This window comes from Pan paniscus, chromosome 3, assembly GCF_029289425.2.
Source record: "Pan paniscus chromosome 3, NHGRI_mPanPan1-v2.0_pri, whole genome shotgun sequence".
Taxonomy (NCBI): Eukaryota; Metazoa; Chordata; class Mammalia; order Primates; family Hominidae; genus Pan; species Pan paniscus.
This window is the reverse complement of record NC_073252.2, coordinates 25781297-25795541: the sequence shown is the minus strand read 5'-3', so window position 1 is coordinate 25795541 and position 14245 is coordinate 25781297. Positions and strand designations below refer to the sequence as shown.

At 41.5% G+C, this 14245-nt stretch overlaps 1 long non-coding RNA gene across 1 annotated transcript in view; it reads left to right on the top strand.

Moving 5' to 3' along the window:
• The window catches only part of LOC130541422 (uncharacterized), a 38206-nt gene extending 24358 nt beyond the window's left edge, over positions 1–13848 (top strand). The window contains exons 3-4 of the long non-coding RNA XR_008955476.1: positions 9609–9702; positions 13706–13848. This is a non-coding gene — a long non-coding RNA (uncharacterized LOC130541422). The remainder of the gene's footprint in view (positions 1–9608; positions 9703–13705) is intronic.
• The last annotated feature ends 397 nt before the right edge of the window (positions 13849–14245 follow it).

Genomic DNA, 14245 nt, shown 5'->3' with positions numbered 1-14245 from the left:
GAAGTAACTCATAAACTAAAAGGTAGATTTGAGGAAATCACACAAAATGCAGCTCATAAAGAGGTGAAAAGTATGAAAGCAGTCAGGAAACAGTTCATACAGAAGGAACAGATTCAGCATATATTTACTAGGAGTCCTACAGGGCCGATAGAGACGAGAGGAGGGAGGTAGTATCAGGCATACATGCCAAATCATTATGCAGGAGTGAGCAGAAAGAAATATTTCAGACACAAAAGGTTAGGGAATTTTACTGCAAACAATTCCTTATTAAGAGAAATAACAAAGATGATATCTCAGCAAGTAAGAAACCAAACCTATAAGGAAGGTGTATAACGCAAAAAGCCAATGATGAGTCAGGAATTGATTAAAAAGTTGATAAATCTAAACAATATTCGCTGTAAAATTATGATAACTAACAATAATGAAGAGCAACTGGGAGGATTTATTTTTATTTTGTAAGTGAAACTAAAATATTGCCCAACAATATTACGGAAGATGGGAGGAGGTTTTAGGAGTAAAAGCATGCAAAGTTCCTTGTATTGTTTGAGGAAATAATAGAGATTTTCATTAGCTCTAAACCTGCAATCATGCATGCTAATAATTAACCACCAATGAAAATAAATCAAATGTTTAACTTCTAAACAAGGGAAGAGGAAAGAGTGGATGAAGAAGCAAAGAAAAAGCATGGTACACATTATAGGCAGTGGCTCACGCCTGTAATCCCAACACTTTGGGAGGCCCAGGCAGGCAGATGACATGAGGCTAGGAGTTTGAGACCAGCCTGGCCAACATGGTGAAACCCTGTCTCTACTGAAAATACAAAAATTAGCCGGTCATGGTGGCACATGCCTGTAATCCCAGCTACTTGGGAGGCTGAGGCAGGAGAATTGCTTGAACCCGAAGGGGAGGTTGCAGTGAGTCAAGATCACACCACTGCACTCCAGCCTGGGCAACAGAGTGAGACCCTGTTTCAAAAAAAAAATACTATAAAAAAAAGCTAAATAAGTAAAAACAAGCCCAAACATACCAGGAATCATAAGAAATATGAATGACTATAGAGAAATTCTCATACATATTCCCCCCAAAAAATATGCCAAGATGTGCATTACAGCATTGTTTTTAACAGGAAAAAAATTAGAAACAGTCCAAATTTATCAGCCTTAGGGCACTAGATAAATGCATCTTGACATATTTATAATTTGAAACTCTCTAGAGGGGTTAAAAGTGAATAAAATTTATTTATATATGAAATTTGGGGGTTTTGTTTGTTTGTTTGAGACAAGGTGTCACTCTGTGACCCAGGATGGGAATAATTATGGGATCACGGCTCACTGCCGCCTGGACCTGCTGGGCTCAAGGGATGCTCCTGCCTCAGTCTCCTGAGTAGCTGGAACCACAGGTGTGCACCACCACACCCAGCTAATGTGTTATTTACTGTAGAGACAGGGCCTCACTATGTTGCCCAGGCTAGTATTGAACTCCTGGGCTCAAGCAATCCTCCTGCCTCAGCCTCCCAAAGTGCTGAGATTACAGGTGCGAGCCACTGTGTCAGCCTGACATTTGTTCTTATATATCAAACCTGGGAGGTTTGATAAATATATATATAGACATAGGGCCCGAAATTATAACAACTGAAAAAAAGCCAAGTTGCAGAGTTTTGTATATATATGTAGTATTTTATATATATAACATATACTATATATTATATAATTAAGAATATAATATATATTATTATGTTATGTACTTGTATTACATATAATATAGCATAATATTATAATATAGCATATATTATATATTTATATTTTATAATAAAAATTATATGCTATATTATATATTATATTTTACATATTATAGTATATTATATATTCATGTTTTTATAGTTTATTATGAGCAATATATAGCTTTTTGAATATGTAAACAAATGGCATTATATTATATATAATATAGGATATATTTATATTAATAGTATATTAGTATAGTATATTAATAATATATTAATATCTATAGTATGTGGCATTATACTATATGTAATATATTATTCTATTGGTAATTATATTACTAATATGTCATATTAGTATAATAATATATTTTGTTATTATACTAATAATAGCATAATTATATATTATAGGTTGGGCATGGTGGCTGAGGTCTGTAATCCCAGCACTTTGGGAGGCTGAGGCAGGCAGATCACCTGAGGTCAGCAGTTTGAGACCAGCCTGGCCACCATGGCGAAACCCCATCTCTACTGAAAATACAAAAAAATTAGCCGGGCATGGTGGTGTGCTCCTGTAATCCCAGCTACTCGGGAGGCTGCAGCAGGACAATCCCTTGAACCCAGGAGAGGGAGGTTGCGGTCAGCTGAGAGAGCGCCACTGCACTCCAACCTGGGGGACAGGGCGAGACTCCATCTAAAAAAAAAAAAAAGTTTTATATTATAATGTAATTATATTAGTACTATTATATTCATAATATATTCTAATATATTACTATATTATATATAGTATAATGCCATATACTATAGATAATAATATATTAATAATTATATATAGTATAATGCAATTTGTTTAAATATTCAAAGAATGCTATATGTTGTTCATAAATAAACTATAAAGACATGGATGAGAAGGATACAGAAGCTTCTGGAATGGGGAAAGAGAGGTTCAGTTGTATCTTTTTTTTCTTTTTTGAGACGGAGTCTCGCTCTTTCACCCAGGCTGGAGTGCAGTAGTGCGATCTTGGCTCACTGCAACCTCTGCCTCCCAGGTTCAAACAATTCTCCTGCCTCACCCTCCTGAGTAGCTGGGATTACAGGCACCTACCACCATGGCCAGCTAATTTTTGTATTTTTAGTAGAGATGGGGTTTCACCATGTTGCGCCAGGCTGGTCTTGAACTTCTGACCCCAGTTGATCCCCCTGCCTTAGCCTCCCAAGATGCTGGGATTACAGGCGTGATCCACAGCGCCTAGCCATTCAATTTTATCTTTAATGCATTACTTCTTTAAAAATGTCTGAAACAAAGACATCAAAAAATTAACAATATGTTCATTTCTGTTGGTACTTTATCATACTCTGTACTTTTCTGGATGTTTATGTCGTAATAAAAATGCATTCATGACTCAAAATATTATAGAGCTGGAATGTTTAATAAATTAAATTTACATTAACATTTGAATTAAATTAAAATTTTAGTTTCAAAGTGGCTCTAGCCACTTTTCTTTCTTTCTCTTTCTTTCTTTCATCCTTTCTTTTTCTTCTTCTTTTTTTTTTTTTTTAATAGATACAGGGTCTCGCCATGAGCCACAGCACCTGGCCACTTCTCATTTTTAATGCTGTAGGTAGGTATTAGTGATAGCAATATGCAAAATGTAGACCAAATGAGCCCTGAGCATGCAGCATAGATATAGACCCCTACGGGAACTTGGTTAAATGATATTATTCTGTCATTTTATGTTTTATCAAATTACTTGCAGTTCCTAGAAGGCTCATGTCCAATTAATTGAGATTTTCCTACAGCATTTCAGCTGATAACAGCCACAGTAATTTAAAACTGGTAATAATGATAGGGTTGTTCCAGTTACTATATATTTGATTCCCAAACTGTTCCAATTCTACCCAGTGACTTGCCAAGGTATAAATCTGGTAAAATTAACACAAAGGAAGACATTTTTCAGATTTTCTCATTTACTAAAGTAAGGGCTATAAACAGTTGTCTGGCCATTATTTCACTAGGAATTTCAACATTAACAACAACAACAACAAACATGCATTACAAAAGCATTGAGAAGGTTGGAAAACCCAGCACTGGCTTTAGGTAGGGAGAGATTTGAGACTTTGCCCTCAGACCACAGAATTACTGCAGGCCATTAATTTCTTTCCATTTGGGCTTTAATTGGTTTTCTCCCTGGCACAAATTCTCCTGAATCTCCTCTAACTGTCTAATCAAGGCCGAGCTGTGAAGTACAGCAAAGCAAAGTGAACTTTGTTCTATATGGAGACAACTCCCAAAACATAGCAGTTTTATCAGCCATCATCAGGTTAGCACATGGAAAATTCCTGGGGCTACGGAAAGCTTTGGGGGATATAAAACTATTGATCATATCCTCCTAAGTAGCAAGTCAATTTCAATACTATGATTCCATGAATGGGTGAGATATATTTATTCATTCGTTTGGCAGTTATATTTCTGAGCACCTACTAGGTATCAGGCACAGTCCTAAGAGATACAGTGATGTAGACAGACACGGCCCCTGGCCTTATGTTGCTGATACTCCACATGGAAGAGCTGTCATCCTGGCCTGTGGTACAAGGTAATATATAAGTGAATCCTAGCCAACCAAAAATGCTAAGTGCTTTGCAGCTTGATGAATGGTGGAGTCAGGTTCTCTTTATAAATAGAACTGGGGTCTTTGTAAAAGGTGAAGCTGAATTTTTTCCAAAATTCCAGTCACTGGAAGTGTTAGCGAAGAAAATCTCACTCTTTGAGCCATACCTATGTTTTTCTTTTTTAATTTTTAAAGTATTCTTTTTTTTTTTCTTGAGACAGGGTCTCCTCTGTCACCTAGGCTGGAGTGCAGTGGTGCCATCACAGCTCACTGCAGCCTCATCCTCCCCGGCACAAGCAATCCTCCCACCTCAGCCTCTCGAGTAGTTGAGACTACAGGGGCACACCACCACACCTGGTTAATTTCTTATTTTTTTGTAGAGACAGGGGTCTGCGCTATGTTGCCCAGGTTGGTCTCAAACTCATGGATGCAAGCGACCCTCCCACCTTGGCCTCCCAAAGTGCTGGGGTTACAGGTATGAGCGACCATGCCCGGCCATCCATGGTTTTTATTAAACACTCAAATCTCCCTAATTCTACCAGAATAAATATGCAGTCACCACCTTACAGACTTTCTGAGGAAGACCCAAATTGTAACAGAGGGATCGAATTAAAAGAAGAAATGAGATGTTCCCGTGTGGTTTAAGGCCAAAGATAATGCATAAGGAGTAGAAGAGAGGAAAGCACAGTGATTGTGCGTCCCTTTGGAGCGGAAGCTAACCTTCATTGAGCATTTTCTTGGTTTCACGGACCATTTATCCATCATTCATTCAATTCTCCCAACAACCCTGCAAAGTAGACACTCTCATCCCTATTTTACCACTGAAGTAAATGAAGTTCAGGTTGGGAGCAGTGGCTCACACTTGTAATCCCAACAATTCAGGAGGCTGGGGCCGGAGAATTCCTCCAGCTTAGGAGTTTGAGACCAGGGCAACATAGGGAGACCCTGCTTCTGTTAAATTTAAAAAAAAAGAAAGAAAGAAAAGGAAGTTCTGAGAGGGGGTGCCTCTCCAAGGCCACAAACTAAGGAGTCAAGAGCAGAACCCATGCATGCAGCTTCACCTTGGTGACTTTGAACTCACCTGCTCTGACTTATAGATACGCATAACCTCTATGACCCCTGCCAGTGTCTCTGAGTCAATGAGTGCATCCTGTCGCTCAGCCTGAAGTCAGATGGAAATCAGGAGAGACAGTTAAGCTGCTGATAATTAAGGGGTTAGAAGTATAAATCAAAATGAGCATTGTTTTATGAGTCTCTTTTTATTACTTTCAAGTTTTATTCACCTGATAAGGTAAAAAGAGAATAAAAACAATCAAGAAGGCGAGTTCTTCAATACCCAGGTTACTGCAGCATTTTTTTCTCATTGTGTTTTGTGGACAGATTAAGCATTAAATTATAAAACTAATCTGTTCAGATATCAGGAATAGTGTCAACTTTGATAAAGATTCACTCACTCTGAAGATTACTTTCAAAATGACCTGATCTGACTCAATGAATAATTTAACAATTGATTTTCTGGCAGAAACACTAAAGAATGAAAGACAAGGCCTCCTAAGATCATCTTGGGAGGAAAAATGTCCTTTTCGCTGAGACCTTTATTTCACCTTTAGTTTGCCTGTGATTGACTTTGACGGGAAGATTCCACCATTAGTTCCTGATGGACCAGAGATTTATAGCTTTTCAAATAGATGCTATTTTTCTTGATGCAAAGATATATATCGAGGGAAGGGTTGCTTATCATGTGCCTGAACCTGGGTCAGGCACTAGGGATGCAGAAACCAGCAGTGTGCATGGGTCCTTACCCTGGCAGAACTTAAGGTCTGGTGGCAGAGGCAGCAGACAGACAGAGACTCAGATGCAGTGTGAGCAACACTCTGGAAACCTAGAGGAGGTACTCTTCCTTCATACTCAGGGACACTCCTCAGATAAGTGCAGGAAGCACAGGAAGTGCAAAGGCCAGAGGGAAAGAGAACCATGGCGCCTGCAGGGAGCTGCATGCATCTGAGCAATATTTGGGTGGAAGTTTACCGGAAGCCACAAAGGAGCAGTCAGATGTTCTCACTGTAAGTGCAACAGCCACAGATACCAACCAATACAGGAATGTGTTATTGCATTAACGGTGAAAATACTACAGGAGCCGTTGTCATCAGAAAATTTCATAATTTTCTAAATTATTGAACAACCCTCAGGTAAGTTCTCAATCTATGAAAGTATAATCGGCGTTCAATTTGTGCAGTATTTGCTTTTCTAGAAAATTCAGTATATAGTGCGTATAAAAACTGTAAAAGGCAGGGCACGGTTGCTCATGCCTGTAATCCCAGCATTCTGGGAGGCCGAGGCAGGTGGATCACGTGAAGTCAGGAGTTTGAGACCAGCCTGGCCAACATGGCCAAACCCCATCTCTACTAAAAATAAAAAAATTAGCCAGGCCTGGTGACTCGCACCTGTGATCCCAGCTACTCAGGAGGCTGAGGTGCCAGAATCGCTTGAACTCGAGAGGCAGAGGTTGCAGTGTGAGCTAAGATTGCGCCACTGCACTCCAGCCTGAGAGACAGAGTAACATTCTATCTCAAAAAGAAAAAAGAGAAAAGAAAAGAAAAAAAACTGCAAAAAGTACTTTCAGTATGTAAAAATAGATTAATGTTCTAGAAACAGATTTTATATATATATATATATTTACTTATTTATTTATTTTTTGGACAGAGTCTCAATCTGTCGCCCAGGCTGGAGTGCAGTGGCACGATTTCAGCTCATTGCAACCTCCGCCTCCCAGGCTCAAGTGATTCTCCTGCCTCAGCCTCCTGAGTAGCTGGGATTACAGACGTGCACCACCACACCCAGCTAATTTTAATTTTTAGTAAAGACAGAGTTTCACCATGTTGGCCTGGCTGGTCTTGAACTGCTGACCTCAGGTGATCCCCCTGCCTCATCCTCCCAAGGTGCTGGGATTACAGGCATAAGCCATGGCATCCAGCCTAGATACAGATAATTATATCCTCATTCACCTATGTATGGAATGTCCGATCAGATGTTCAAAGGTCATGCAAGATTCAGGAGAATTTTTTTTTTTTTTTTTTTTTTTAGACAGAGTCTCACTCTGTAGTCCAGGCTGCAGTGCAATGGTGCAATCTCAACTCAAACCTCTGCCTCCCCGGTTCAAGTGATTCTCCTGCCTCAGCCTCCTGAGTAGCTGGGATTACAGACACCCGCCATCCTGCCTGGCTAATTTTCATACTTTTGTAGAGATGGGGTTTCACTATGTTGGCCAGGCTGCTCTTGAACTCCTGACCTCAGGTGATCCACCTGCCTCGACCTCCCAAAGTGCTGGGATTACAGGTGTGAGCCACTGCACCTGGACAATTCTTTCATGTGTTGAGTTGTTCTGTGTGTTTGAGGATGCCTGGTATCACAGTTCCCCATACACTAAATGCCTCAGTGCCTCACAAACCACAAGACACCCCCAGGGAGTGGAGCCATCGTTGTTGGCTGAGGTTAGTGTTCCTGGTCTCTGTGCCCACTCTTCCCCATGGGAGAAGGAGTGACTTTTGATTGGTGAGTTTGGGAGAACCTCATCTCTTCTGTATAAATGGCTGGGAATTCCAGTTCTGCCCAGGACTGATGGGAGAGTTAACTCTAGGAAAGATAGCAAACCCATTAGGCTAATGATGTAAAGACATTCTCTACGCAGCTTTGTCAATAATAAAGCTGACATTTTTCGCTCTCCATCTGCCTCCTCTCATTTTTCAAATGCTTGAAAGAAGCATTGAAGAAAGAAAAGAGCATTTGTTTATTGCCCCTCCACACACAGCACATTTGGAGAAAAGGATAGTCATTGTTAGGCCAGGAGGGTTGGGGCCATCCAGGATGCATGAGTGGAGTGAGGCGTAAAGACTCACATAGAACCTCATCACATAGGCTGTGGCTTCTCAGAGGCCCAGGATTCTGGAGAGGAGCTCTTGGGGATTCTGGGAGAGGAGATAAGAGGAGAGAAAGTGCCACCCATGATTTCAACCATAGCAACTGTGGTTTTCTGTGTTTTATATTGGGTTCAAATATACACAAAATCTCATTTGTTTAAAAAAAAAAAAAAAGGTTCCACTGCAAAAAGAAAAAAAGAAAATGTTTGGCAACATCTGAGCTGAAGAGTTGGCAGAGAAAAGAAGAGCCCAGGAAGAGTGATAAGGAAGTGCCAAAAATGCAAGAGGAAAGAGGAATATTTGCAGACCAGGAAGCTGAGGAATGGAACTTTTCAAGAGGCAGAAAGTGGCTGAAGGTTGGGTAACACCATAGGGAGGTCAGGGAAGAGGAGGGCAGAAGAGCGACCACAGCGTTTATTGACATTGTGATCTTGGCAGGAACAGGCTCAGGGCAGTGTCAAGGGCCAACCCTAAATGGCAGGGGATTAAGAGGTAAGTAAAGAAGTGAGGAAGTTGAGACCATTTGGACTTCACTGTAAAGAAGATGATGGAGACCTGGCACAGGGGCTCATGCTTGTAATCCCAGCACTATAGGAGGCCGAGGCGGGCGGATCACCTGAGGTCAGGAGTTGGAGACCAGCCTGACCAACATGGAGAAACCCTGTCTCTACTAAAAGTATGAAAATTAGCTAGGCACGGTGGTGGGCACCTGTAATCCCAGGAGGCTGAGGCAGGAGAATCGCTGAACCGGGGCGGGTGGGGGTGACAGAGTTTGCAGTGAGCTGAGATTGCACCACTTCACTCCAGCCTGGGTGAAAGAGCAAAACTTCATCTCGAAAAAGGAAAAAAAGAGGAAGATGATGATGGACCCTGGATGGTATTAGTTTCTCCAGTGCCTACTGGTTGTCAAAAAGGTCCATGCACAAAGGAAATTAAGTCGCTGCAATGTGCTGGACAACAGAGTATTATTCATGGTAGAAACAGAGAAATCCTTTTTCAAATGTGGTCGAAATAGGAGAAGCAAGGGGTCTGGGAGGAGTAAAACAGCACATCTTTGCCTGCTTTTCTGAAAGGACTGGTTGTAACCATTTTGTTGTTGTTGTTGTTTCATATTGAAGAGAGCATTAATCTTTCTAGGAAGTCTGTAGTTCAGATGGGAGCTGCAGTTAACAATGCCCCCTCTGTTGCTAACACGTTAATGAATGTTGAATCAGCAGGAGAGAAATGACTTCTCCTCCCCCATATTCCATGTCCTGCTGATAGCAAGGACATAAATGCTGCTGACTGGCTGCCTAATGGCCCATGGAAGTCACTGAGGTGACATGGTTGTGCTGGAGACCTCAAAAGGGCTTCTTCCTTCATTCTCAGACCCAGAGGAAAGCACTGGGAGGAATGAGAAAGTAGCGACTAGACAAAAATGAAAACTCTTTAAGAAGCATTGCTGAAGTTACAGGGGAAAAAGGTAAGAGTCTTAATGGTCATTTTTCTAAGTGCAGCTCTGAAATTGAAATGATGTTTGACCACTCCCACACAAAAACATGGTGAAGAGTGAGATGTGCTTGCATGGCCTTCTGAACTCCACTGGGCAGAAGACCTAACGAGACATGTTAGACCACTGGAAGGAACAAAGGCCCGTGTTCTTCTTCTGGCTCTAGTTCTGAGCTCGTAAGCCACTCTGTTTTCCACCAGTTGCATTCTCTGTGTCTTCATCCACTCATCAACAAAGCCAAATTACAGGCCACCGTGTGGATAATTCAGTCAAGCCTGCCATGTTGCTCAACCAACAGAAGAGAGGAGATTCAAAAGTCAGATGGGAAAGGTGCTTCATGCACTTAAGTTTAATCTCTTAACAACCCGGACAGGCATTATTACCCATTTTACAGATGGTAAAACAGGCCAAGAGAAACAAGTCACTGGCATAAAGTCCCTCAGCTGGTAAGTGACAGAGCTGAGTCAAAAGCCCAGATATGTCTAGCTGTAAATAGTATAAAATGAATGAGTGATAATTGAGTGAATGATAAAAATAAGGAATTAAACTTATAATATGTTTTAGAGATTTTAAGTCTTATTAGGGACTTTTTTTTTTGTTTTCTTTTTTGAGACGGAATCTCACACTGTCGCCAGGCTGGAGTGCAGTGGTGCGGTACCTCTATTCACTGCAATCTCCACCTCCTGGGTTTAAGCGATTCTCCTGCCACAGCCTCTGGAGTAGCTGGGATTACAGGCTCAGGCCACCATTCCCAGCTAATTCTTTTTTTTTTTTTTTTTTTTGAGACGGAATCTTGTTTTGTTGCCCAGGCTGGAGTGCAGTGGTGCAATCATGGCTCTCTGCAACCTCTGCCTCCCTGCTTCAGCCTCCCGAGTAGCTGGGACTACAGGTGTGTGCCACCATGCCCGGCTAATTTTTTGTATTTTTAGTAGAGATGGGGTTTCGCCATGTTGGCCAGGCTGGTCTTGAACCCCCGGCCTCAAGTGATCCACTTGCCTCAGCCACCCAGAGTGCTGGGATTATAGGCGTGAGCCACCGCTCCTGGCCTAATCAGGGACTTTTGTTTCTTTCCCTGTTTACTTTCAGAATCACTTCTTTGCCCATAAACAACTGTGAGTCAGACAGTCCTGTCAGTGGTCAGAGATTCAGTACTCAACAAGTGATAAGTAGGCAAGCTCTGGCATCTCCTTCCTGTGGCACAAAAATCTGCGCAAGATTTATGAATCTTAAATGTCCACAAACCATGGAAAATATTAAGTGGAAAGTGGATAACACTATTTTGTTGTTAAACACATTTTGATATATCCACAAAATGGAATGCAACCATTAAAAAACATGATGTTAAAGAGTTACGAATGGTTTATTATAATGTAAAGTGGGGAAAAATGTGTGTGGACATTATTAATAATAATTGACATTGGGAGATGAGATCGTGGAGAATTTTTTTCTTCTTTTCTGTATTTTCTTGTGTTTCCAAAATTTTCTTTAATTAGTATTCACGGTTTTTATGATTGAAAATATGGGCTGGACGTGGTGGCTCATGCCTATAATCCAAGCAGTTTGAGAGGCCAAGAGGGGCGGATCACTTGAGTCCAAACCTAATGACAACTCCACTTTTCAGGGAAATGCAAATTAAAATTGTTCTGAGATGATCACTACACATTCACCAGAATGGCTAAAATTTTAGAGCCTGACAGTCGCAAGTAGGAGGAAGGAAGTGGAACCAGGTAACAGTCAAGCACTGCAGATGGCAAGGGTCCAGTGGGTGACTGGTAAAACTATTTGGCATTATCTACTGAAAACAAATGCCTGTCCAACACCTGGCAAATCCACTCCTAGGTATAAATTCAAGAGATATAAACACATATATCTACAAAAATATGTGTACATGAATGATTATAAGCAGCTTTAAAATTGAAAGTAATTAGTAGCCAAAACCAGGAAGCAGCTCAATGGCCATCAAGAGGAGAATGAATATTGTGGTCTGTCCATACAATAGAACACCACAGAACAACAACAACAACAACAAAAGAACAAATGACTGTTACACAGAATGACAGGAATGGGCCAGGCAGTGGCTCATGCCTGTAATTTCAGCACCTTGGGAGGCTGAGGCCAGAGGATTGATTAAGGCCAGGAGTTCGAGACCAGCCTGGGCAACATGGTGAAACCCCATCTCTACAAAAAATATAAAAATTAGCCCAACATGATGGCAGGCAACTGTGGTCCCTGCTAGTTGGGAGGCTGAGGTGTGAGGTTCACCTGAGCCCAGGAAGTTGAGGCTGTAGCGAGCCTCGATTATGCTACTGCAATCCCGCCTGGGCAACCGAGCAAGATTCTGACTCAAAAAAAGAATGACAGGAATGAATCACACAGAGTGTTGAGTGAAATAAGCCCACACAAGAGAATAATACACAGTGTGCATGATTCAGGAGTGTGATAAAGACAGCTCATACTAGCTCATGAGAACAAATTATTACATACATTTTTCGGAATTTTGCAATCCAATCATTAAATACATGCTTTATTTAAATTAAATTATAAACTTACAACTAAATAAATTGCATATAAAGGTAGTAAACTCAAAACTCTTCACTTCCTAATTATTTTACCACATTTTTACTCTTGTCTATGCAATTGAGATTATTTGCATCTATTCTATCTATTTGGTGGAAAAATATATATAATTGTGTTGTACTGTACGTATATTTCCAATACCATGTTCAATAATCACACCTTGATTGCTTCAAATCAGCAGTGGCAATTGCTAGAAAATTTGACAAAGGAGCGCCGGGAGCTGTGGCTTACGCCTGTAATCCCAGCACTTTGGGACGCCGAGGTGGGGGGATCATGAGGTCAGGAGATCAAGACCATCCTGGCTAACACGGTGAAACCCCGTCTCTACTAAAAATACAAAAAATTAGCTGGGCATGGTGGCGGGCGCCTGTGGGCCCAGCTACTCAGGAGGCTGAGGCAGGAGAATGGCGTGAACCCGGGAGGCGGAGTTTGCAGTGAGCCGAGATCGTGCCACTGCACTCCAGCCTGGGCGACAGAGCAAGACTCCGTCTCAAAAAAAAAAAAAAAGAAAAATTGACAAAGGTACAGATCAGGGCTCCTTCTCTTCCTCTTCTTCCTCCTCCTCCTCTTCTTCCTTCTTCTTCTTCTCCTTTTTCTTCTTCCTCCTTTGCTTCTTCTTATTTTCCTTCTTCCTGTTCTTCTTCTTCTGCTTCTTCTTTTTGTTTTGAGAGCTGGTTGTCAGACATGTATCAGTACACCACTGCTATGATTACGTTTGTATGAAACTCACATATGGGGGTTAGTAGGCAGAAAGGAGATTACCTGGGGTGGTGCTGGGGGCTCCTTCCCAGGATGAGGCAGCAGGAACCTTACAGAGTGATGGTAATATTATTCTACATTTTGATCATGGTGGTGATTCCATGGGTATAAACATCTGTATGCACTTTCTCCAGGTGATACCTCAATTTTTAAAATAATCTTTTTAAAACATGGGGTCTTGCTATATTGTCCAGGCTGGTCCCCCAACTCCTCAGCTCAAGTGATCCTCCTGCCTTGGCCTCCCAAAGCGCTGAGATTACAGGTATGAGCCACTGTGGCAGGCTAAAATAAATTTTAAAAAATTTTCAAAAGTTACCCTGAAAAGAGCTCCCTCTGTAGGAAGGTGAGAGGTCTGGCATCCCCACAAAATTTCATGTTCCATCTTCATGGGGCAGCTGATTTACAAGGGACCCTGGAAGGAGAAAGAGTCCTTTGTAACTATTTCCTGTGACTAGACCATGAGCTTGGAGGACAGGACCTGCATTGGCTTAAACTTTATAACTGGCCAATAGTCCCCCTCAGTGCAGATAATAATGACGGCTAATGCTAACGCGTTTTATTGAGAAATGTTCTGAGTGCTTTGTATGAGTTAACTCAATCTCCTTAAAATGTGAGAGTATTTTATGATTCCATTTTTCAGATTAAGACAACTGAGGTTAAGGGCCTGACTCCAGATCACACAGCAAGGGAGATGGCAAAATCAAGATTTCAACCCAGGAAACCTGCCTCCCATGCCTATGTTAATCACTACACCCTTCCCACAATAAATAATCAAATAAGCTATTAAGTTGTTAATTAATTTGCAGTGGATAACATGGTGTGGCCCCCACTTCTGGGTCTTCTGACTTATATCTGTGAAAGACAGATGAAGGTTCAAACACTTGGGCTCAGTCACCTGCATTCCTACCCTTACCTACGTGGCAGGTGTATTGCAGGACTTGTCTGATCTGAAGTTAAACGAAGGGGCAGTAGACATAAGTGACTGTAAAAGACCCAAAGGAAGAGACCTGAATGGCAGTTTTGGGTGCAGTTTGGTTGACTGTGCCAAGGGAGGCCCTCTGTTCCATCAGGGAAGTGGAAGCCCAAACAGAACACATCACAGCGCATTATCGCTGAACTCACCAGTTGAGTCCCACACCCACAAGGAAAATATCGAAGTCTGAATATGTAGCCCCATTGC